Source organism: Xenopus tropicalis, chromosome 2, assembly GCF_000004195.4.
Source record: "Xenopus tropicalis strain Nigerian chromosome 2, UCB_Xtro_10.0, whole genome shotgun sequence".
Lineage (NCBI taxonomy): Eukaryota > Metazoa > Chordata > Amphibia > Anura > Pipidae > Xenopus > Xenopus tropicalis.
The window spans coordinates 20,058,940-20,084,901 of record NC_030678.2 but is presented as its reverse complement, the minus strand read 5'-3'; positions in this window follow the sequence as shown (position 1 = coordinate 20,084,901).

Genomic DNA, 25,962 nt, shown 5'->3' with positions numbered 1-25,962 from the left:
TTGAGCCACTTTAGGCTGGGATAGCTCCTGGGACCAGGAGCTTCCCCTGATAGAGTTATTAGATAGTAGTTTCTTGTAATAGGACATTCTAGGAGTGTCATGTAGGACACCAAGCTAGAATGGGCGGATATTGCCCCTCCAGGAGTGGTAGTGGGGTTAAGACCCCCCAGCATTACATCTGCTGGAGTGCAGGGCATTAAGTGGCTAGGTAGGTGGACAAGTCCCCGCTAGTCCAGGAGTCCGGATCTGAGGGTGCCATACGCTAGTACCGGTGTGGGTCCTTGTGGTGTAACTCCTAGCATGGGTACTGAGAACTCCAAAGGGAGGGTCTCACGGATAGTACCGGGGATAGCACCTAGATAGGAGCACATTGGGGAAACCCGTGAGGTAGTACCAACAGGAAAAGGATCTCAATGAGAAGTATGGAGATATGCCCTGCCGTGTGTATAAATGATATGCCGATCCTGGAGAGGTCTCTGCCTGAATAAACCATAGCATTCCTTTCATATACAACTGTGTCTGCTGTGAGTATCTACCTAGCCCAGAGGACCACTACTACGCCGGTAAGGAATAACTCAAAGAGTGAGTACATCACACCGGGAGTACGTGGGTCCCAAAGGGGCATTGTATCCTGATCGTTTCCTAGGGGGTGGAATATAGTTCCACAAGACCATCCCTGGGTGGAGGCATGCCATTTAGGGGAGAATCCCTTGTAAACCCCCATAGTAAGCGGGGGCTCAGGACTCCTGTAGCGCCAAAGTATCGTGCTCCAACGGGTAGTGCCACAACCGTGCATAAAGTGGGCTACATATGCTTTGCTGCAATTCTCTGTACAAACTGTTAGGGTTTCAGAAATAGAATAAGGACATTTTTTTCTTGTCTATCTGACCCCTTTCCAATTCAGACTGCTAATGGCATTGCCTTGCCATTTTCCTCTATGGAATGCATGGTGTGTCATGTTTGCCTTGAAAGTGAGACATATAGTTATTCTCATGAGTTGATATAGTAAACTTAAAGTACATGTAAAGCCTACAATTTCCTACCATTTATACAAGTCAGGCACATCTCCCTAAAACTGCATGATTTGTATTGAATATATCCCATTTGTTTGCCAGCACATCACATTTTCCTAAAACAAACAGCAGCTTTCACCCAGCTACGATTTTTCTTTTGACATCATCAGTGACATTTACATCTGCAAACAGCACATGTGCACTGTAAAGTTCATGCAATCAGAAATGCAGGCTTACACAGGCAGATGTTACTTTGATAAAAGGTTCTGCTTGGATTGAGCACTGTACCGATTAAATTGAGCTGAGGAGAGGAGGTTAAGAGAAAAAAATAAGAGCAGACAGCTACAGCAACATTTCTATGGGAACCAACAATGGGGTCTCTTGATTGGCTGAGCTGTGCAGAACTGAGCATGCCCAAGAGCCAACAGCCAAAGTCAATTCCTGAGGGAGGGGTTAGAGTAGGAGGGGGAGTGGGTTAGAGTAGGAGAAGTAATCCCAAATTATTACTATGCAGCCTTACTATTTACCTTTGAACAACAGGAGTGGTAGATATTTAAAGATTTCAAAGAGTCTGTTCACTGATTACATTTTTTGTGGGTGCAAATACAATCACAACATTCCTTAGCAATAGAGGAATAACTAAAAATGTTAGCTCCCAGAAGATTTAGAAAAGTTAATTATTGGTTTATTTGGGGCAATCTATGCTCAGTCAATCTTTACAATGCTGTGCAATTTACTACCATGTTAAATTAGATTTGTGGGATTGAATTTGCACAATGCAAGTTTTATGTCACTATATTATGCTGGTCTGTTGAAAATGTACCTATAAACTGTGGTTAAATGGCAAGATTAATAAAACCCTGCTATTTAGATACTGGGATAATGGGAGACATTTTCAGTTATAAACTGTAATTATTGCTTTGTTCATCCATACGAGTTCCTTTTAGACCTATTTCCCAAATGTATTTGTATCTTATGCAAAATAAAGACTTTTTATAGGTAAAGAATCTATATTTCCCTAGTCCTAATTTTGTAAAACAACATATAAAGTAAAATCTGTTCAAATACACTTTACAGCCACAAATTCATCATTCATAATTAGATTAAAAATGCTGTTGTATCCAGGGAACAAAAAGCTTTCCAATTGTGTTCTATTCAGTGTCTTAGGGAAGCAACACTGCGCTATTTATTAAGTGATTTTGTGTTGCAGTCAGCTTACCCAAGAGATGCTATTACAGTGCCTACTTGCCCCACATAAAAATGTTGCTGATGGAGACTGTATTTGTTTGGCTTCGTTTATAATTCCTTAATTACAAAAGTCCCTCTTACACCATAAAGCAGTACAAGTATCTTTGGCTGCTGAAAATGGAATAGGAATTTGCCTCAGCAGAATGTTAAAGATCACTCTTTTATTGCACCGTATCCGAAGTTCTTAATGTACTGCAGAGAAGTATTTAGCATAGGATTAACAATTATATTTAATTATCATCCGAATAAACGGAAGGGAGAAGGAAGCACGTTTGAAGCATAGCAAAATAATGCAGAAAGCAGCTCCAAAGAAAACCTTAACGTTTGACAATTATTATTCATTTTCTCATGTTTTCTCATTGGTATTTATGGTTTTGACATTGCCGAGACTGAATGCACTACTGCCTGTAATCCACTGACAATTTCAGTAACTTTTAAAATACATTCAACTACAGACAGAAAGGACAGGCTCTGTCTCATAATGACTTACCATTTTTCACTCAGAGGGTACATTGGTATGAAGATTGCCTTCAAACCAGACTAATCTTGGTCTCCTGTTAATATCCATCCCATTACTGAGCGCTGAATGCTGAATTAATGGTGAGAGCTTCGACTGCTGATTAATTGTATGAAACGTCTGCGGTGACAACCAAAGTGCAGTTTTAACAGACTTTGCCTGCCAGTGTAACCTTATGTATATAAATACTTTATGAAAGCTGAGTTGAAAGTATATGTTTACAGGTATACCTGGTAAAATAGGCTGGAAATTGAAATTCAAAAACACATAAATATTATATAAGTATTCACAACATCAGTGTTTGTAACAATCACCCATATAATTATATCACATATTTTAATGGCATGTCTTTCTCTGTTTGCCTTATATCTTTTATTTGGGCATGCCCTTTGTTCCTTTTCATTAAATAATGTAAGGCACATTGTCAGACACAGATAAGGGGGAAAAATATATATTTTATTGGTAGAGTTTGAACTTGTGGCTTAGGAGTTGTATTTTGTTTTGTGGTTAATACTGTATGTGCACATAGTTACTGGACCTAGGCCTGGGGATTAGTGATGAGTAGTGATCAGCGAATCTGTCCCGTTTCGCTTTGCTGAAAAATTTGTAAATCTTTCAAAGGATTCGCTAAACGGCAAAAATGTTGTGCGGCAAAAAAAATTGTCGCCCGGGACTATTCTTTTGTCGCCCGTGGCTATTCTTTTGTCACCCACGGCTATTCTTTTGTTGCCCGCGGCTATTCTTTTGTCACCCATGGCTATTCTATTGTCGCCCGCGGCTATTCTTTTGTCTTGCGGCAATTCTTTTGTCTTGCGGCAATTCTTTTGCCACGCGGCTATTCTTTTGTCTTGCGGCATTTCTTTTGTTGCACGGCTATTCTTTTGACGCCTGCAACTATTCTTTTTTGATGTGCGACTATTCTTTTGACGCAGGCGACAATTTTTGTACACGCTGCAAATTTTTCCCTGGCAAACTTTTTCATCCGTTTGGTGAAACAATCCGCCAATGGCAAAATGCGGAAATTACCCGCAAATCCATGCCTGGCAAAACATTTCTCCCATCACTAGTGACGAGCGAATTTTTTCGCCAGGTATGGATTTGCAGCTAATTTCCACATTTCACCATTGGCGAATTGTTTACTTCCGTGAAAATTTGCTGCGGGAAAATTCGACACGAGTAAAATTTTTTGTTGCGCGTAAAATTGGGCGCAGTCGCATAAAAAAATAAAAACGCTGGCGAAAAAAGACGTCAGTGACAAAAAAAATTGTGCAATAAATGCATTTTGCGAATTTTTCTCCGTTTTGCGAATTTGGCGAAGCAAAATGGGACAGATTCGCTCATCACTACTGGGGATTAATTTAGGGGGTGACTTATTAAAGTTCAAGTTTGATTTTTCTTAGAGATTCCAGTGTTTTTGTGCAAAAACTCCCAAATATGAAATATGGTTTCCAAAACTCAAACGTTCAGTATTAGTGATCCCGTTTCGATTTGCAAAATCTTTCAAAAGATCCACGAAATGGCGGAAAATCCGCGTGGGAATTATTTTTTTTTGACGCACATTTTCACAGTTTCGAGTATTTTCCACCATTTCATGGATCTTTTGAAAGATTCGTTAATTTCCCGGCAAAGCAAAATTATTTTTCAACGTGGGCGATTTTTGCGTGATGGATTTTTCAACAGCGAATTTTGCCGCTTGTTTCGCTAAATAATCCAAATCCATGCCTGGTGAATTATTTCGCCCATCAATATTCAGTATTTATTAAGCGCAAAAGAATTAAAAAAACTTAGTAAAATTTGGGTATCTAAAACCTTGTGAGTTGAAGTAGAAATCAATGGTAGTTGTCCAAGGGGAGTTGTCCAAGGCAAAATGTACTGTATGCAATGTTATTATTCATTTTTTTGGGGAACGTATTCAGGTTTTTTTTAGGGGGTCATTCAACTGAGTTTTTTTTACTCACATTTTTAATAACTAAGCAAATTCAAAATTTACAAATTCGAAAATTGATAAATTAACTTCTTAGTCCCAATAATCCTCCTCAGATTCAATTCAGATTGAATAGTGACTGTATACATGACGAATAAAGAAAAATAATGAATTGTATATTGTGCAGGGATCCATAGAGACCAAAATACTCTATTCTCGGCCACAGTGGGTGCAAGTTACCAGGAATAGTGAAACCCACTTTCTCTACTCAGTTTCTAATGGATAGGGAGGATTAATGGGTACATTTACTATGTATAGCCACCAGAATCTTAGTTGTCATTGCTGTATGTCTAAACTACCTTCCACTACTGACCTCCAGCCCATGGAGCGAGGTGGCATAACAAATTAAACATCCCCAACCATAATTATGCTTCAGACCTTAATGACCACCTGATGGTGCTTCTATGATTAATTTTTAAGCTCAATATTTATTATTAGCCAATCACAGTTGAAAATATTACCTACTGTTATGTTGCTGACTTATTCTTAAATGGCACAAAGGGGTAAAGTGAAACATGGGCAAAGGTGAGGAAGGGGTGGAGATCATGGCAACATTTTTTAAGGGTAACTTTCTCTGTTTTCATTTTAATCTGCCCAAAAGAATTTGTAATATAAGTAGTCAGTTTGAGGAAACATACAGATGGATGCATATATATATATATTAAAAAGACATGGCATGACAAGATGATGCTTCATTTAAGTTGTTTCTGATCCCTTGTGTGGCATCATTCATTTTATAATATATAGTAAAATAAATCTGAATTTGATTCTATGTATAATTATACATATTGCTTTGGGGTGCTTTGTAGCAGGGTCATGGAAAACAAAGTAATCCCTTTTCACCAATCAGAAAAAATGACAGAGTTGCTTATTTTTGTCTTTTATTCCTTATTGCCTAAAATCACAAAATTTCCTTCCTAAAAAGAAATAGCTCCATAAATTTTCAAAACCTAAGTGCAGTTTGATTTGGGAGGTACAATGACATGACCAGCATACCATACCTAACACTGGCCAATGGTGCATAAACACAATATGTCATGGACCATCTGATTAATCTTGAAAATATATCTCCGCTAATTTGAGTGTTTTTATTTGGTTCAGCTCAGTTGAAGAACCCACTCAGATGAGTGATAACATGTTATAAAAGATTATAAGGAGTATGACGTGGAAAAGTCCTGATGCTTTAGCTTTAGACCTATCAGCAGTAGATATAATAAGTATCATGACTTGGATAAATGAAAACCATTACAGACATTAAGACAATGCTTTCACAGGTTAACGTGATAATAACATGTTCCTATCATGCAGATATGATTGTTTCTCAACCTGCATATATTTATAAATTGAGTCCTCTACATAGCAACATTTAATAATTTAAGACAGCTGTCAAGAATTCAATGTGACTATGTGGAGTGCAAGTATTCAACTAGAATACACATTGATGTCCCCTATTAGTACGACCTTGCAGGATTTTATCTTGTTAATTGTTTGTTAATAAAAATCCAGTGACTAGTTGAAACAACATTGATACACACGAAAAAGTGGCCACAATTAAACAACATTAAATCAAATAATGTGATTAGCAAACAATGGTGTATTCTTATGTGATTCCTTATTTATAGTTGACCCTGTTTTGCCAGATTATACTATTTATTTGCGCAGTGTAAATCTTTGACTGTATTGGACTGTTTTTTTTACACATATTCCTAGTACAGGTATCAGACCCCTTATCCGGAAACCCATTATCCAGAAAGTTCTGAATTACGGAAAGGCCATCTCCCATAGACTCTATTTTAACCAAATAATTCACATTTTTAAAAATAAAGTTTCCATTTTCTCTGTAATAATAAAACAGTACCTTGTAATTGATTCCAACTAAGATATAATTACCCCTTATTGGGGGCAGAACAGCCCTATTGGGTTTATTTCATGGTTAAATGATTCCCTTTTCTCTGTAATAATAAAACAGTACCTGTACTTGATCCCAACTAAGATATAATTACCCCTTATTGGGGGCAGAACAGCCCTATTGGGTTTATTTAATGGTTAAATGATTCCTTTCTCTGTAATAATAAAACAGTACCTGTACTTGATCCCAACTAAGATATAATTACCCCTTATTGGGGCAGAACAGCCTATTGGGTTTATTTAATGGTTAAATGATTCCTTTTCTCTGTAATAATAAAACAGTACCTGTACTTGATCCAACTAAGATATAATTACCCTTATTGGGGGCAGAACAGCCTATTGGTTTATTTAATGGTTAAATGATTCCCTTTTCTCTGTAATAATAAAACAGTACCTGTACGTGATCCCAACTAAGATATAAATTACCCCTTATTGGGGGCAGAACAAGCCCTATTGGGTTTATTTAAATGGTTAAATGATTCCCTTTTCTCTGTAATAATAAAACATACCTGTACTTGATCCCAATAAGATATATTACCCCTTATTGGGGGCAGAACAATCCTATTGGGTTTATTTAATGGTTAAATGATTCCCTTTTCTCTGTAATAATAAAACAGTACTTGTACTTGATCCCAACTAAGATATAATTACCCCTTATTGGGGCAGAACAGCCCTATTGGGTTTATTTAATGGTTAAAGGATTCCCTTTTCTCTGTAATAATAAAACAGTACCTGTACTTGATCCCAACTAAGATATAATTACCCCTTATTGGGGGCAGAACAATCCTATTGGGTTTATTTAATGGTTAAATTGATTCCAACTAAGATATAATTAATCCTCATTAGAGCAAAAACAATACTATTAGGTTTTATTAATGTTTAAATATTTTTTTTTAGTAGATTTAGGGTAGGAGATCTGAATTACGGAAAGACCCCTTATCCGGAAAACCCCAGCATAGTCCCAAGTCCCAAGCATTCTGGATAACAGGTCCCATACCTATATAAATAATATAATAAGTTACACTGTAAATTGACATATTTGTCTATGTGTGCATAGATTTACTAACTGCAATCTCTTACAAATAGAACTTTACTTTTGTCTTACCCAAAGGGGGAAAGAAAAGTACCATTTATGTTCTGTTTGTACTTTAAAAGGTCATTAGGGTGCAAAACAAATTAATCTTGGCAAAGAAATTTAATTAAGCTCACTGACATCTGTCAAAAAAAGATAATGAACCATTCTGAAAGTATCAATTTTCCCTGCTTTGGGGACTTGGATAAATCTCGTGAAGATACATAAAACAATGGGCTTGAGTTAAGTCATCGACAACATGTTTACTTCTAAAAATAAACTATCATCAGTTTTGCAGGATGGAACTGACTGTGTTCAAAATGAGGGTGATCTGTTAAATTGCAATACAATAAACAAACAAATGTATGTGCAGTCAAGGACAGAGAAAAAGGAGGTGGAAAGTAATTACCGTATATACTCGAGTATAAGCCGATCCGAATATAAGCCGAGGTACCTAATTTTACCTAAGAAAACTGGAAAAACTTATTGACTCGAGTATAAGCCTAGGGCGGGAAATGCAGCAGCTACTGCTAAGTTTTAATAATCAAAATAAATACCAATAAAATGACATTAATTGAGGCATCAGTGGGGTATATGTTTTTCAATATTTATTTCAAAGAAAAACAGTAAATTAGCTCTGTAAGCGGAGAAGAGGGGCAACAAAAACAATATGAGTACTACCCCACGCTCATTGCACATTGGCAAACTGGCAGCAGACCCAGTCCCGGAGGGATGTAAGGGGAAATAAGTATTGCTAGTGGGAGCCTAGGCCAGGGCACTGGAGGGTCTGGTTGCAAGTGGCCTAACTTGCACACAAAGGAGAGAGGGTGCTAGTCTAGAGGGACCCATGGCACTCGACTCGAGTATAAGCCGAGGGTGACTTTTTCAGCACATTTTGGGTGCTGAAAAACTAGGCTTATACTCGAGTATATACAGTAGCTTTGGAAGTAGATTTTGAACCCCCAAATCAGGAACTTGCCTAAACATAGATACACCAGAAACCCTATTAGCACTTTGTATAATCTTACAAATAGGACATCAATGGCCACTACATGATTTATTGCCAGTTCTATATACAGGTATGGGATCCCTTATCAGGAAACCCATTATCCAGAAAGCTCCAAATTACGGAAAGCCCGTCTCCCATAGACTCCATTTTAATCAAATAATTCAGAATTTTAAAACTGATTTCCTTTTTGTCTGTAGTAATAAAACAGTACCTGTACTTGATCCCAACTAAGATATAATTACCCCTTATTGGGGGCAGAACAGCCCTATTGGGTTTATTTAATGGTTAAATGATTCCCTTTTCTCTGTAATAATAAAACAGTACCTGTACTTGATCCCAACTAAGATATAATTACCCCTTATTGGGGGCAGAACAGCCCTATTGGGTTTATTTAATGGTTAAATGATTCCCTTTTCTCTGTAATAATAAAACAGTACCTGCACTTGATCCCAACTAAGATATAATTACCCCTTATTGGGGGCAGAACAGCCCTATTGGGTTTATTTCATGGTTAAATGATTCCCTTTTCTCTGTAATAATAAAACAGTACCTGTACTTGATCCCAACTAAGATATAATTACCCCTTACTGGGGGCAGAACAGCCCTATTGGGTTTATTTAATGGTTAAATGATTCCCTTTTCTCTGTAATAATAAAACAGTACCTTGTACTTGATTCCAACTAAGATATAAATAATCCTTATTGGAGGAAAAACAATCCTATTGGGTTTAATGAATGTTTTATTAATTTTTTAGTAGACTTAAGGTATGGAGATCCAAATCACGGAAAGACCCCTTATCCAGAATACCCTTGGCAACAAAAGGTGGACGCCTATGTGCCATCCTGTCCCTCATGAATTAAGTGCTTCCAAAATCATGTATCTGAGCTTTGCAATGATGCACAGACACCTGTGGTAAGTTATAACCAAAGGAAGGCAGTGTGCAAAGTGCAAAAATATGCCAGATTGCAACCAGTGCTTTGCACTTTTCATACTCTTATCTCATAAATAAATGACCCGGAAGTACCTCTAATGAATAGAGTCAACAGTCGCAGAACCTTGCATTCATTTTTAGTGCATCTTCACTTGCACTTTTAGGTTTAGATGAGGCTTTTTTACATTACATTTACATCTTAGATCATAACATTATCTACTTTTTATACTATAAGAGCTTAGGAAGATATAAAAGCTGCTTTTTATTCATAGAATGCTCAAAATGTTGCTCTAAGTTTCCTGAGAACCAGAGCATATGTTTAAATTACTGCTCACAATTGCTTTTATTAATTCCATTACATGTAATTTAGAGAAATAGTTAAGGAGAGACTGACAGTGTAATGGGACCAGTTTATAATCCACCTTTCTATTATATAACCAAATGATCAAAATATGTTGTAATTGAGATGACAAGGAACCAGTTGGATACATTTAATGCCAGTTCCCAAATAAGAATTAGTAGGGGAACTGAGCAAAGCATGAAAGCAAAGTGGTAAACAAATGCATTAGAACTACAGCTGGCAAATGTATTACAAAGCAGATCCCAAATCAAGAATCTATATTAGTTTGCTGTAAAAACCATATAAGGCTTTAATTCCAACAGTATCACAGTCATAAGATTGAAACCATAGAAGAGGTTTGCCAATGAAACACCGTGAAATCATTTTGCAGGCCTTTTAATGTATGTCTTCATCTTGAACTCATATATCATAGTACAGAAAATACATTACTCAGTTTCAGATTGAATGAGACGGATATTCCCTGTGGATTGAGGGTTGAATTGCTAAATGCCTGTTTGATTCTCCGTGTGCTTTCTCCTGCTTGCATTTCAGCCCACTGCTATCCATCTCCCACCTTCTGCATCCAGCCACCAGCAATACCTGGAGCAGGTCACCACTCCAGTTAACACCTTGCATGTTCTGTGATTAATAGGTCTGTAAAGAATCACACTAATCATTATGGGAAATAAAGTCTTGGCTGGAGAAGAGTTGATGTTGGCGAAACTGTAGTTAGGATTAGCCATGCAAAACACAGAAAGATACCAGTTTCAACAGTAAAAAACCATATTTATAATTATAAATAAGATTTTTACTGTAGAAACAGTTTAATTATATATTAAAAAAAACATTTTTTTACCAATTATTTGGGTGAACATATGTAAAGCACATAAAATGTAGTAATTCCTAAATTATTATTAACACAGTTATAACCTCTAAACCCCATTTCAATCCGTACCAGATATACATTGATCCAAGAGGGCTGATTCACTAAAGTGCGTTAAAACGAGCGCTATTTATAGCGTGCGTTAAAAATGTTATTGTGTCAAATTTTTCGCGTCTTAACGCACGATTCCCTAAAAGCATACTTGTATTAATTTAGACGTGATGCTGCTTGTGTTATTTAAGTCACGAAGACTATTTTCGTGTGGTATTTGACGGAACGCACGCCATGTTAGCCATACACGCCATTACTTTCGGAAAACTACTGTACTGAAAATGCCAATTTCCCTGCAAACTGGCGGCTGCATCACTCTGGGGCCAACACAGACTTGAATAAATCCCACTGCAAAGTCCATATTGTGTTGCCAAAAGCTCAGTAACTATACTTTTCTATAATTACCGCCTGCCCCAAGTAGGTGTTAATTTTTGCACAGACTAATGCGATATTTAGCGCGTCTAAATGTTTGTGACTCATGTGTTAGTATTATTTCTGCGCACTAATTAACGCAATGCGGTAAAATTAACAAATTAATAATACTTTAGCAAATCACACGCTTTTTTTGCGTCAATTTTAACGCAAAAAAGTGCGATAAAACTTATCGCACTTTAGTGAATAAACCCTAAAGTGTCCTAAATTATGTTTGATGGATCTCTTCTAATAACAATGTAGTCTGTTTTCACTCCAAGGGGCTTAAGCCTCCTTAGTTGAGCTATTTTTCCTCGAATGGGCTTTCTTTAAAAAGAAGAAGTTTTGCCGCTTTTATATGCCAAACTTTTTCTTATTTAAGAAAGCCCACTCTGGAAAAATACCTCAACTAACAAGGTTTTTTCCCAGAAACCCTGCGTGAGTTCCTTAACTCACATGGGGTTTCCTTTATAATTGCTCGAACAATTATAAATCAGGCTCCAAATGTCCATCTCGATGTGGCCTTTTGGTCTTGATGCTAAAAATTCATGATTGATGTAAGCTACTTTCTTCTTCGTCCCTTCCATGTCAGTACGCACGGGCAGTATTGCCCCCACAGCTAGGAGGTAGGACCTATATACCAAAGCCAATCAAAATTAGCCCTTACCTATAAGACCATGTGACTTCCTCCTCACCACTGTTATATTTTGTCCTACTGAACAGGAGGTAGGATCTCCCTCCTCACCATTTTGTGATTTCACAGTTTGGTTTTTCTTTTGTTTTTGTCATTTTATTTATTTTATTTTTTACCTCTGTGTATACATAAAGGGATGATTCCCAGGTAATGGAGAAGATTTTACCTGATGCCCCAATAAGTAAAGTAATCAAACTTTCACCTATTGGGAAGAAATGCAGGTGTGGGCATACCCATGGTCCTAGCCTAGTGCTAAAATAGCCCCCTGCTCTATTCCCATGTATGCACAGTATGCGAACAGCTGCTTAGTGGGAAAGTATACAGGCGTGGGTATTTCCACATTCCTGCCTGCGATCAATTGAGTCTCCTTTTCCCTATGGTGTTTTGAGCCTTTGAAGACATTTTGGACTAAAGGGCCATGGGTATGGATATGGGCTAGTGATAACTAAGCCTGAATCTGGTGAGTATGAATCTTCAGTCCCACTGTGTGTTTGAAATGCTCAGTGCACTGAGAGGCCTGCATACTAATGAGCTAATTATGTCCCTCAGCTGAAGGCTGTCTGGGTTCTTGTGGGAGTTGCCATGCTGCTGACTACTCACTGCTATCTGGTAAGGTGTAAGTGCTCCTTTAGGGCACTTTGCTATTGATATCTTTAGTGTTTTTACTGTAAGCCTGAGTCCTCTGTGCAGACACAGCAGGTATGGGTGCAGGTATGGGTGCAGGTATGGGTGCTCGTATGGGTGCTCGTATGGGTGCTCGTATGGGTGCTCGTATGGGTGCTCATTTACATCGGGTGCTTCCAAGACTGTTCTAGGAGTTGCACTGCTGTAGCAGTATGGTATCTCCTTTTCTTATGGGGAGTCTGCACCTTATAACCAGCCTTTCTCCAGGGTTCTGACTGGAGTTTGCATTTTGCCTACAAGCCAATTTTATCCTGTAAGGTGTTTGTGTGCTTCTAGGCCTCCTTGCTATTGCTGTTTCATATTGTTAGCCTTTCTTGGTGAGTCGAGTCTGCCATGCAAACTCTGCAGGTATTGGGGCTCATTATTACGCTGGGTACATCCAGACTGGCTGGGAGTTGCACTGCTGTAGCAGTATGGTATCTCCTTTTCTCGCAGGGAGTCTGAACCTTATAACCAACCTTTCTCCACGGTTCTGACTGGAGTTTGCATTTTGCCTACAAGCCCATTTTATCCTGTAAGGTGTTTGTATGCTTCTAGGCCTCCTTGCTATTGCTGTTTCATATTGTTAGCTTTTCTTTGTGAGTCTACCATGCGGACTCTGCAGGTATGGGAGCTCATTATTACACCAGGTGTGCCCAGACTGGCTGGGAGTTGCACTGCTGTAGCAGTATGGTATCTCCTTTTCTCACAGGGAGTCTGCACCTTATAACCAACCTTTCTCCAGGGTTCTGACTGGAGTTTGCCTTTTACCTACAAGCCAGTGTTATCTTGTTAGGTGCTTGTATGCTTCTTGGGCTCCTTGCTATTGCTATTTCATATATGTAGAATTCCTTGTGAGTCAAATCTACTGTGCAGACACAGCAGGTATAGCAGCTCTTATTTCATCAGGGGCTTCCTGGTTTAACTGGGGTTTCTGCTGTGGCAGTGTTGTACCTTTTCCTGCTTATTTTATTTCTGCAGGCCCTGGTTGGGTCTTTGGCTTAAAAGGCAGTTTTTTCCTACCAGGTATGAACAGAGTTGTAGTTCAACAACTCCTTTTTCTTTCTGGTGTGTTTACAGGTATATTTCTGTCTGCTAGCATGATAGGAGCCAACATTAGTAAATGTTTGATTGCTCTGTGACTGTCATTTTGCATGACTGCTGGCTTGTGCTATGACCTTTGCTTACGTGCCTGTTGGTCGTTGTCCAGGTTATGGCCTTTGGTCAGCGTGACCGCTGTTCTTGGTCCCTGTTAGCCAGTTTTTTGCTATGTCTCTGGCTTGCATGACTGATGTTCCTTGTTTTGGGCTTTGCCTTGTGTGCCTGTTGACCCTGGCCGTGATTATTGTTTTTGGTTTTGGCATCAGACATCTGCTATAGCCTTGACTTGCTTGGCTGCTGGTCCTTTTCATGGACTTTGCCTTGTGTGTCTGTTGGCCCTGATTATGGTCTTTGGCTTGCTTGGTTGTTGGTTCTGTCTATGGCCTTTGCCTAACTTGGCTGCAGTTTCTGCTTATGGCCTCGAGCTCATCTGTCTACTGCCTCTGACCCCTGGCATCAGACTTTCTGCTATAGCCTTGGCTTGCTTGGCTGCCGGTCCTTGTCATGGACTTTGCCTTGTGTGCCTGTTGGCCCAGATTACGGTCTTTGGCTTGCTTGGCTGTTGGGTCTGTTTATGGCTTTTGTTGCCCTTGGCTGTGGTTCCGGGTTATGGCCTTTGGCTTGCTTTGCTACTGCCTCTCACCCCTGGCAGCAGAATTTTTGCTATAGGCTTGCCTGCTGGTCCTTGTTTTGGACTCAGGCTTGCTTGCCTGCTGGTCCTTGTTGGCTTGAGTGGCCACTGGTCCTTGGTTTGGCAGTTTTCTTTGCTTGGTCGCTGGCCCTGGTTCTGGCCTTGACTCACTTGGCTGCTTCTTCCATTCTGGCTTTTAGCTCACTTGGCCGCTGGTTCTGTCTTCTGGTTTGCTTGGCCGTTTTTCCCAGTTCTGTCCTTTGGCTTGCTCGGCAGTGGGATCTGATTTTGGCCTTTGGCTTGCTTGCCCATTGGTTCCAGTTTTGACCTTTGGCTCGCTTGGACATTAGTTTAGTCTTTGACTTGCTTGTCCATTGGTTCAGACCTTTGGCTCTGGTTTCAGCCTTTTGGCTCTGTTTTGGGCCTTAGTTTGCTTGGCCATTGGCTCCAGTTTTGGCCATTGGCTCCAGTTTTGACCTTTTGGCTCACTTACCCATTGGTTTTGGCCTTTGGCTGGTGTGACCGTTGGCCCGGTTCTGGTCTTTGGCTTGCTTGGCCATTGGCTCTGATTCTGGCCTTTGGCTTGCTTGGCTCTGGTTCTGGCCTTTGGCTTGCTTGGCCGCTTGGTTCTGGCCTTTGGCTTGCTTGGCCACTTGGCTCTGGTTCTGGCCTTTGGCTTGCTTGGCCGCTTGGCTCTGGCCTTTGGCTTGCTTGGCTCTTGCCTTTGGCTTGCTTGGCCTTTGGCTCTGGTTCTGGCCTTTTGGCTCAGGTTTTGACCTTTGGCTTGATTGGCCTTTTGGCTCTGTTTTTGGCCTTCAGCTTGCTTGGCCATTGGCTCAGGTTTTGGCCATTGGCTCCAGTTTTGACTTTTTGGCTTGCTTGCCCATTGGTTTTGGCCTTTGGCTTGCTTGGCCGTTGGCTCTAGTTCTGGCCTTTGGCTTGCTTGGCGTTTGACCAGTTTTGGCCTTTGGTCCTGGTTTGTGGCTCATTTGACCCCGGTTTTAGCCTTGGTTTGCTTGCCAACTTGCCCTGTTTTCTGTCCTTTGGCTCTCAGTGAGTCTGGCCCTGGTTAGGAGCTTAGGCTCATAGGATGCTGGCAATTGTTTATGAGGCTGCCAGTTTTGGTGTGCTCCTTGGCGCAGGTGGCTGCTGGCCTTGGCTTAGTCCTTGGCGTATATGGTTGCCAGTCATGCTGTGGTCCTTGGTGCAGGCATGTGGTTGGCTGCCTTTGATATGGTCTTTGGTTCATGTAATGGTGTGCCTTGGCGCTTGTGGCTGTCTACCTTAGCTGCTTTCTTGGCATATGTGGGTGCTTGTTTTTCACCTTGTATTCCACTCCTTACTAGCAGTGGCTAGTTTGGGGAGCGGTTTCTTTGCAGTTACAGTATCTGAACAGTCCATCAGTGATTGCAGAGTCATGTATTGCAAGCACAGCGCTAGTTTTTTGCTATTGCTTGTGTGTTAGCTATCTTTCACTCTGGGCTCTTGCATGCAGGGATGGCAGCTGGCGTGTTCTCCAGTGCTTTGCTTGACATGTCCACCACTGCTTTCTGGCAGGGTGTTGGTTTGTCCGCTGGTTGTTTAGCATGCATAGTATATGGCGCTTCTGACTTTCATGCAGGGTGGCTAGATGGTACATTCAATATGGGCTGGCTGTGCACCAGTCGTTCCATGCATGTTTTCCAGTTGATTCCAGTCATGTTTTACTGGTTAGCTGATCTTCCATCTGCAGGTCGTGTACAGTTCCTAAACCTGGCCCTAACATTGCTGGTTAGGAAGCCTCTCAAGGTTGGTAGCTACAGTGAGTGGTAGGAAGTTGGGTTTCAACCTGTCATGCTCTGTTACAGGCTGGAGTCCCTAGCTTGTTTGTGCCATAGGGGGGCTTGATGGCTAGTGTGCCCTTTCACTGTTCCTTGCTTCAGATCTGTGCTTGGATTATCTTTGGCTGATCTCTGGGGGTTGTTGAGTTTGACGGCTGTCAACACCAATTTAAGCTGATACCGGTGTGCTTTGGAGCTAGAGGCTTGTGTGTCACAATTATTTTTCTAGGGCCCCAGGTTAGTGCTAAGGATTGGGGGCATAGAGACAGCTCTAGTGGATAATGCATCAGAGTTGTGGTTAACTGGTCTGTTGCTGCGGGGCTGGTAACACCAGTGAACTGCCCAGTGTCAGTTATGATTGTGACCATTTTCTTCTTGTTGGCAGAGGATCCTCCCGAGCCGGGCTTGGATGTTTATGGCAACCGTAGTGTGGAAATCCCTCTGGTCCCTGAGAGGATTCTTGTAGCCGGGAATGGTCTGTTTTTCTTGTGATGCTTGATTTGTTTTTAGCATCTGTTGATATTATTATTCCCACCCCTTATATTTTAGGGGCATGGCTTGGTAGATCCATGCGTACTGACATGGAAGGGACGAAGAAGAAAATGAGAATTTCACTTACCTCTTATCGTAAATTCCATTTCTTCTAGTCCCGACATGTCAGTACGGGGTGGTGAGGAGGAAGTCACATGGTCTTATAGGTAAGGGCTAATTTTGATTGGCTTTGGTATATAGGTCCTACCTCCTAGCTGTGGGGGCAATACTGCCCGTGCGTACTGACATGTCGGGACTAGAAGAAATGGAATTTACGATAAGAGGTAAGGGAAATTCTCATTTTTCCAGCATCTAGTGATGAGGGAATTTTTCGCCAGGCATGGATTTGCACCAAATTTCTGCATTTCGCGAAACTTCTGTGAAAATTCGCCACGGAAAATTTGTCGTGCATCAATTTTTTTTTTGAGCGTCTTATTGGGCATGGCAAAAGTAGGGCGTGGTTGCATCAAAAAGGGGTGCGGATGCATAAAAAAAATGTTAGCAACCAAAAAAGACAAGGATGACAAAAAAGACGCGGGCGACAAAAAAAAAAAACTCACAACAAATGTGTTTCGCAAATTTTTTGCCGTTTCACAAATTTTTTTGCAGTTTCCCGAATTTTATGGCAAAGCAAAAAGGGACAGATTCACTCATCACTACCAACAACCAATCATTATGACCCAACTGTCTGAATCAGGTGAGATATGAGTACTTTTTTTTACCATGGCCTAGTTGCTCACACCCTTAACTCTGTGGAAGTGCTCAGCAAATCAGTTCAGAGAAAATGTTTTGTTTGTCTCTTAATGTTACTATAAGAGGGTGGACTTATATCAGATATTTGCTTACCCTGCAAAATGCCATCTGGAGGCAAGTTACTCACCTTAAAGCCTGGCTGAAATGTTCTGTATCAGCAACAGTACCTACCTACTCCTAGGGGCTGATTTACTTACCCACGAACGGGTCGAAATGAGTCCGATTGCGTTTTTTTCGTAATGATCGGTATTTTGCGATTTTTTCGTATTTGTTGCGATTTTTTTCGGCTTCTTTACGAATTTTTCGTTACCAATACGATTTTTGCGTAAAAACGCGAGTTTTTCGTATCCATTACGAAAGTTGCGTAAAATCTGGCGATTTTTCGTAGCGTTAAAACTTGCGCAAAAAGTTGCGCTTTTTTCGTAGCGTTAAAACTTACGCGAAACTTTGCACCTTTTAAGTTTTAACGCTACGAAAAATGCGCAACTTTTCGCGTAAGTTTTAACGCTACGAAAAAAGCGCAACTTTTTACGCAACTTTCGTAATGGCTACGAAAAACTCGCGTTTTTACGCAAAAATCGTATTGGTAACGAAAAATTCGTAAAGAAGCCGAAAAAATCGCAACAAATACGAAAAAGTCGCAAAATGTTCGTTTTCAAGTCGGAACTTTTCCAATTCAGGTCGGATTCGTGGGTTAGTAAATCAGCCCCCTAGTGAGAAAAAAATGAGAATGGGCAGATTTCCTTTGGCACACTTGTGGCATTATTACAAAATGTTAAAATGTCATTGTTCCGCTGGTAACTGAAGACTTGTACTGGTTAGAATATTCAACGAATGCATCTGACTTTGGGTAGACTTTGTTCAAGTTTGATGTAATAACTAGTGATGAGCGAATCTGTCCTGTTTTGCTTCGCCATAAAATTTGCAAAACGGCGGAAAATTTGCTCAATTTTTTTTGTCACCCACGTCTATTTTTTGTCGCTGCGGATATTTTTTTGACGCAACCACTGCCTTTTTTTGCAGCAACTGTGCCTTTTTCACGCTGCTTTTTCACCACGCCCAAGTTCACATGCAACAAAAAAAATTCTGCACAACTTTTTCCACGGCAAATTTTCATGGAAGTTTCGTGAAACAATTTGCCAATGGTGATATGTGGAAATTTGTTGTGAATCCATGCCTGGCGAAAAAATTCGCTCATCACTAGTAATAACCATCCTCTCTTATTTAGTGATAAGCGACATTTTTTGGCAGGCATGAATTTGCATTAAAAAAAAGTCATGCGTGTCACATGAAAAAACATGTTTTGCAAATTTTTTGCCATTTTGCAAATTTTTTGCCGTTTTGCAAATTTTTCAAAAGTTTCACAAAATTTTCAGTGAACCGAAAAGGGACAGATTCGTTCATCCCTACTCTGATTCTGTTGTGATAGCAAAGTCATTATTTATCATGCATATAAATATGGACAAAATACGTTTTTAAGCTCACAATCCTTAGAAACCATTCATGTATTGACAGTGACAGTCTAACAACGATATTGGCAATTTGTTACATAGGCAAGTATAGGCTAATAATCCCAACAGCCCAATTCAGAATATCATTTTAATATTTTGAAGTTACTGAGTGAATTCCAATTAAAGTTTGGAGAAATTCAATACTGGAAAATATTATGTTTGTAATTTGGAGTACAGGAAAGCAGCTGGGACTGGTAGTGCAACTAAATCATCCGCTGCTAAAATCATATACAGGACTGTCAAACTATTCATAGCACAGCAGAACTCATGTGTTGGCTTCACAATTTATTTATACAAGGTATGACAATATGCAATAACATAACTTCATAACAAAATAAAAAAAAAAGAAAAACTGACATCACATTCAAAATGTCATTACTTTAATGCCAAGTTAGATTAAATAAATTCTTAATTTATATATATATTTCTTTTTATTTTAAACACATTTTATATTTATTTACTGAAATAGATGAATTTTAACAAACTGCAAAGAGAGGATCGCTTTTAATGCACATAAATCACATAAATCAAAATTTGAGTTGATGTTTTTTTGAGAAAAATGCAGTAGATTTGAGAAAAAATGCAGCAAATGAGTTTACTTTTCTTCACGATTTGAGAACAAATGCAGCAAAAAATGTGAATATACTGGATAATATTCTTAAGAACCATGAATAGTCTGTATTTATTAAAGAAAAAAATGTCCTTGGTAAATTGGCCAAAGAAAAACTTTTCAAGTAAAAACTGGTGAGGTTCAATAGAAGTCTCTCACAACTTTATTTAATTTAGTTTTTAATTGAAAATGAATGGAACAATGTGATTTTTGCCAACGTGCAACTTTTATTCCGAGACAAAATGCATGTGAGAATATTGTCACTTTTTTTTTTTAAATTAACTAGCAGTCAAGAAGAAAAGTTGCATAAACCATCACTCCAGTGTGACTCCAAAGCGCTTATTTATTACAATGAATGATGAGCGAATCTAACCTGTTTTCCTACACCAAAAAATTTGCAAAACAGCAGTAAAATTCGTGAAACAGCGAAAAATCCACGAAACACGTGAATTTTTTGTTGCATGGGTCTTTTTTTGTCACGCGCATGTATTTTTGCTGCTACTGTGTATATTTTTTTACGTGACTGTGACCATTTTTCTATGACCGCACCCATTTTAATGTGGCCACACCTATTTTTTTTATCTGACCACGCCTATTTTTGACATAACTTTTTTTGCTGTGACCGCAATTTTTTTTGACGTGCAACAAATTTTCTGTGCAGATTTTCCCTGAAGTTTGGTAACACAATTCGCCAATGGCGAAATGCAGAAAAAAACATCTCAAAACAAAAGACAGACTGACGCATTTCATGCCAAGAATGGGCACTTAATCACGATGAGCTGAAGGTGTTTGAGGTTTGGGCACCTGATCCCCTTATACTATGGGGGAGATTTACTAATCCACGAACGGTCCGAAGGCGTCCAAATAAGTTTTTTCATAATCATCTGTATTTTTGTGACTTTTCCGTCGCCGTCACAACTTTTTCGTATATCCCGCGATTTTTCCGTCACGACTTTTTCGTATATTTTCCACAACTTTTTCGTCACCGTCGCGAAAAAATCAGATTGGTTTTTCCGCCGTTTACCATTGCTCAATTCGAAAAAATTGCGACGGCGATGAATTAGTCACGCAAAATACGATAAAGTTGCGATGGCAATGAAAAAGTCGCGAGAAATACGAAAAATCGTGACGGCGACAAAAAAGTCGCAAAATTTTAGTTTACAATACGATTTTTTTCTCTTTCGGGATTTGCATTTGTGGATTAGTAAATCTGCCCCTAAGAATTGAATATACCCTTAAACTAGTCCATCCTGAATTTTTTCTTTATTTGGAAGTTGTATATAAGTCAGTAGGAGGTATGTTTTCAATAGTCAAGTCACTTTATTTCTCAAGTTTTTTTCAAAAATCAAATTTGAAAAAATGAACAGAACACTATGGGGCACATTTACTAATCCACGAATCCGAATCACGAATGGGAAAAAATCGTATTGAAAACGAAAATTTCGTAAGATCGCAAATATCACGAAAATGCTTACAAAAAAATCGTATTAGTCACGATAATATCGTATTGGCGATCCGAAAGTCACAAAATTTTCGTACCGAACAATTGTAAACAGCGGTAAAACCTTTCCGATTTTTTCGTGCAAACATTCGAAAAAGTCGTGCGCCGTACAAAAAAGTCGTGCGGACGCCCCGAAAAAATCGGATTCGTGCATTCGTGCTTTTGTAAATGTGTCCCTATAAGTTTTTCCCCCAAATATTAATGTCAGAGTTTCTCCAAATGAAGTTTTTTGGTAAATTGTAGAAATTTGATCATAAACAAATCCATTTTTAATGTGATTTTTTTTTTCTCAGTTGCTAGCAAAGCTCCTCAGTATCTGCTCAAATACAGAAAAGTTTAATTATAACAATACAATAGTTTAGCTATTTTATTACATTTACTCATAAAAGAAATATTCTCATGCACCACAGTGCTATTGTACAAAGTTGGCTTTAATGTGAATAAAGAGGAATGCCTACAAAGAATCAGCCTTCTGGTGGATGCTGACAGTGTTCAACATTCTTTTCCATTCTAAGCTGGCTTTGGGTGATACCACCTTGGTACTGGAGAATATTTCCTTTGTGAGTAAAACTGAATTGTTTTTATTCTATGTAAATAAAATAACTACACTTTTTTAAATGGAAGATAACACCTTATATATACGATGACTCTTTGGAGTGTTTAAGGGGTTTTCTATGAATTATAACTAGTGATGAGCAAAATTTTTTACCAGGCATTTGTGGCGAATTTCTGTGTTTCGCCACTGCCTCTGGTTTCCTCAGTTCAGTATTTACATTATTTTTGCACTTACCATTAGTGATGAGCGAATTTTTTCGCCAGGCATGAATTTGCGACAAATTTCCGCATTTCGCCATTGGCGAATTGTTTCGTGAAACTTCAGAGAAAAAAATCACAGTGTCGCTCTAATGGTGTAGAGTCTAGTCTAAATAGGGGCAGTCGTGTAAAAAAGAAACGCGCAACAAAAAAAGACGCAGGTGACAAGAAAAGACACGGATTACAAAAAAGTTGCTTGACAAACGCGTTTCGTGGATTTTTCACCATTTTATAAATTTTCTTGTCATTTCCTGAACTGTCTGGTGAAGTGAAATGGGACAGATTTGCTCATCACTACTTACCATTACTGTCCTAACCAAAAGGAACTCTACAACCACACTGGTGGCCACCTACATGTTGTACTTCCTCTCCCTCTATTGCCTCCAAACAATATGCAATTGTGAAATGTTTGTCTTTTTATGTAAACTGTTATGTCTTGTGTTACTATCCGCCTACTCAGAAAAGCACTGAAGAATATGAAGGCACTACATAAATAATATCAATATTAAAAATATGCTTGGGAACTAGAATGCGAATATATTGGAAATCTGCTTCTGCTGAAAAGTGTTAAAGTTACTGCAATTGTGCAAAAATTGTCCAATAAAATAGGGAAAACTGTAAACATCTAAAATTGAAATGTTAAAGCCCATGAGCATGTATGTCTAGGCTGGAAAGTAACTTCTGCTCTACTAGTACAATTTGGCCACATACTCACAGAAACTCATGTAAGTGGACAGTAAGGAAGATTAATGACTGCACCCAATTTATTTATTTCAAATGCATGAATAGCTTATCAAACTATAATGCTGAGCAAATTGGGTTCAGATGCTAGTTACTGTACCTGATGTAATATGTTTGGAGCAGAAGCAGCTTTACTTTTATGAGAGTCATTACATTTTGTTAAGAGGATCTAAACAAATATTTGACTTGATAAGTAACCATATTTATATTTATAAAAGATACAGTAGCTGTGAACAAGGAGAGAACATTTGCAGAGCTTTTCCAAACAATCCAGCGCCATTACCCGTTCCTCAGAATGTTGTGCCAACAAATATAGGTGCGCCCCTTTGAAAATGGTGTGCAAAGTACCTCCAAATAAATATGGATTTCGCACCATGTGGTGCTTCATCTGATGAAGCACCACATGGTGCGAAACGCGTTAGGAGAGTGGCTACCATGAGGCACTGGGATGCACCTATCCATTGTTTGGTATAGTATGTCTTATATGTTTGCTTTTTGTTGATTTGTTTAATTTGAGCCAATAAATGTTGTTGTTTTATTCCACTGAAATTTTTGCTGTTTATTCATACGTTGATTCGGGACCTATCAGTGGGATATAACTTTTAGATTCCCCTTCTTAACCTAATTTATTATTATTCAGTTATCTGTATGTATATTAGCAATGATATAGCTCTGTTCATTATAACTATACTTTCATATGGATGTAATTGTTATGCATATTGACACTTTACTGTTACTTATTTTTACAGCTTTTTGCACTTATTTGAGGCAAATGCTATTGTGCCTGTCTAGTTTGTTTAAATGAATCACACACAAGTGTCCAGGGGGACTTTTGAGCTAACACTGCCCTGAAGGTGACAATAATTTCAGGGTTCCCCCTCTGGGCTGATTCAATAGGCAAAGCTGACTTGCACCTTAAAAATCACATTCTTGCTCCACATAGATGGAAATAGTTGCTGCTATGCTAGGGCCTAGGGTTGCTACCCAGTATTAATGCTGCTTGATGCCATTGTTATTAATGAGGATAAAATGATTATTTTTTCCCAGAATAGCACTACTAGAACCCTACACTAGAGCCCATATAAAAGTCCAAAAAATAACATTCCAAATATTTGGTCCCTTCATTTCTTGGGCATATTGCACTGTAATTTACTGTGGTAATGGTTCAATTGCCTTAGGTGTTGGATTCAAACCACTTAAAGGAGACATATTGGATAAATGGGAAAAACTTTCCGATTTTTTGTAGGCAATTATGAATAATATACGGTGCTGGTTACACTTTGTGCTAAAAATTAATCCTCTCTGTGATAACGGCCTCTTTATTGGAGCTTCCTATAGATCCTATCACTTCTCCCTCCAGTGTGAAATGAGGGGTGGGCGTATCCTAACGGTCCCTGCCAGAAGCACAGTAGGAGGGGGAGAGCCAATCACAACCCTGCAGTCACACAAACACAGATAGGCTTCAGTTCCCTATCAGGTCAGCCTAGCTGCTGATTGGTTCCTATCCTACAGTGCAGTGTATGGAGGGCCGCCGGCTCCCCAGCTCATCCAGAGAATTCAGCCAGCAGGAAGTGGAACAGATGGGCGGGGCTAGTGGGGTTTTTGTGGAATTTCTCAATAAAACAGTCAGAAACACAACTTTTTAAGCACAATCCTTCTATATCTAGAGGAGTATAATTCACTGGTACATTCATAATTTTTATAGGATATGTCTCCTTTAATAGGTCAAAAAGAAAAGAGACTCCACCTGCAGCTTACCAGAGGACCAATCAAGCAGAAAACATCAAATAAAGCTTTATAATTAATATGTATCATTTGTTATAGTATCTCTGTGCAGTATATTTATATAAAGTCATTTTAAGCCTATTAGTAATTTTTATCGAGCGGATGCATCCAGGCCTGTTTTATCCACCTACCTGCAGGGCCAAATTGGGCCGATCTGATCATTGACCCCGAGGTCAGCATACTTTGAATACATACACAGATGAATGCAGAGTACATACTTAGAAGACATGTAGATTGATTATACAATGTATAACAGCCTATTAGACCAAGAACAACTGCAGCAAATCTTTTTCTTATTGACCCTAAAATTGCATTCTATATCCCATCAAATTCTCTTTTAGTGCTCTCCAGCCCTTGAAGAGCACTCATGTATGTTCAGATCATCTTTGAAGTTTTTCCCCTGAGAACTCAAACTGCTTTAAATGTGACTATAAATCATGTATGGCTAAGGTCATAGCCCCCATTTTGCATGAAGCACCAAGGAACACAGAATTAACTGCAAAATTATAACACACCGGACCAGACTTCACACACATAATACTGAGGTTCACATAATAAAATGACCGTCCATCACATTCCATTCACTAAGAAACATTTTAGTCAGAAGAAAGGTTGGTTGTAACGATATTGTTCTCTCAAGAGACTGAATCTTTTTCTTTTGTCTCGTTGTCATACTATGTCAGCTTCAGTTTGTAATGCTATATAGAAATATTATAGAAAGTGTGATAATGGATGCCGCATTGAAGGAAAAAACTTGTACCTGCCAACACTAGAGACTGCGGGGGCAACAAGTACTAGTAACAGATTGCTAATAAAATAAAGTATTTACAGTTTGTGCCTAACATTAAAGGGGGCATTTTCTGTTGCTCAATTTTTTCAGTTTGGGTTTTTGTCACCAAAAACCTGATTTTGTTGTGGAAAAAAAAATGAATTTGTTGCGATTTATCATGCATCAAAACAGGCAAAATTCCAAATACAAAAATATGTCAACTGAAACCTGACGAAATCATGTAGAAGTCAATAGCAGATCTTTTGCAAATGGAACATCTTTCTTTGTTTTGTACTTTTAGAGGTTTTCAGGTTTTTTTGATATTGGATTTTGTCTGACAAAATTGAAAAAGCTGCAGTTTTCTCGGTTTTTTTTTTGCTGCTTTATTCCATTCGCACTCCTTAGTTACTCAACAAAATCACCCACAATTTGGAGGTGAGGAAGAGACCACTCCTGCAGCACCCATCTGACACCCATAATGATGTGTATGCAGCTAGAGCACTGTATACATATGGACACAAGTAAAAGTGTAATAGCATATGTATTGCCCCACATTGTTAGAAAAGTTCATTTAAACTATGATGTAAGGCTGTCTGCCGTTCTATGCATGCGCCTAATAGCGGGCGCACAAGAACAAGTGCACGTTTAGCTGCGCGGGTTATGGATAAAGGT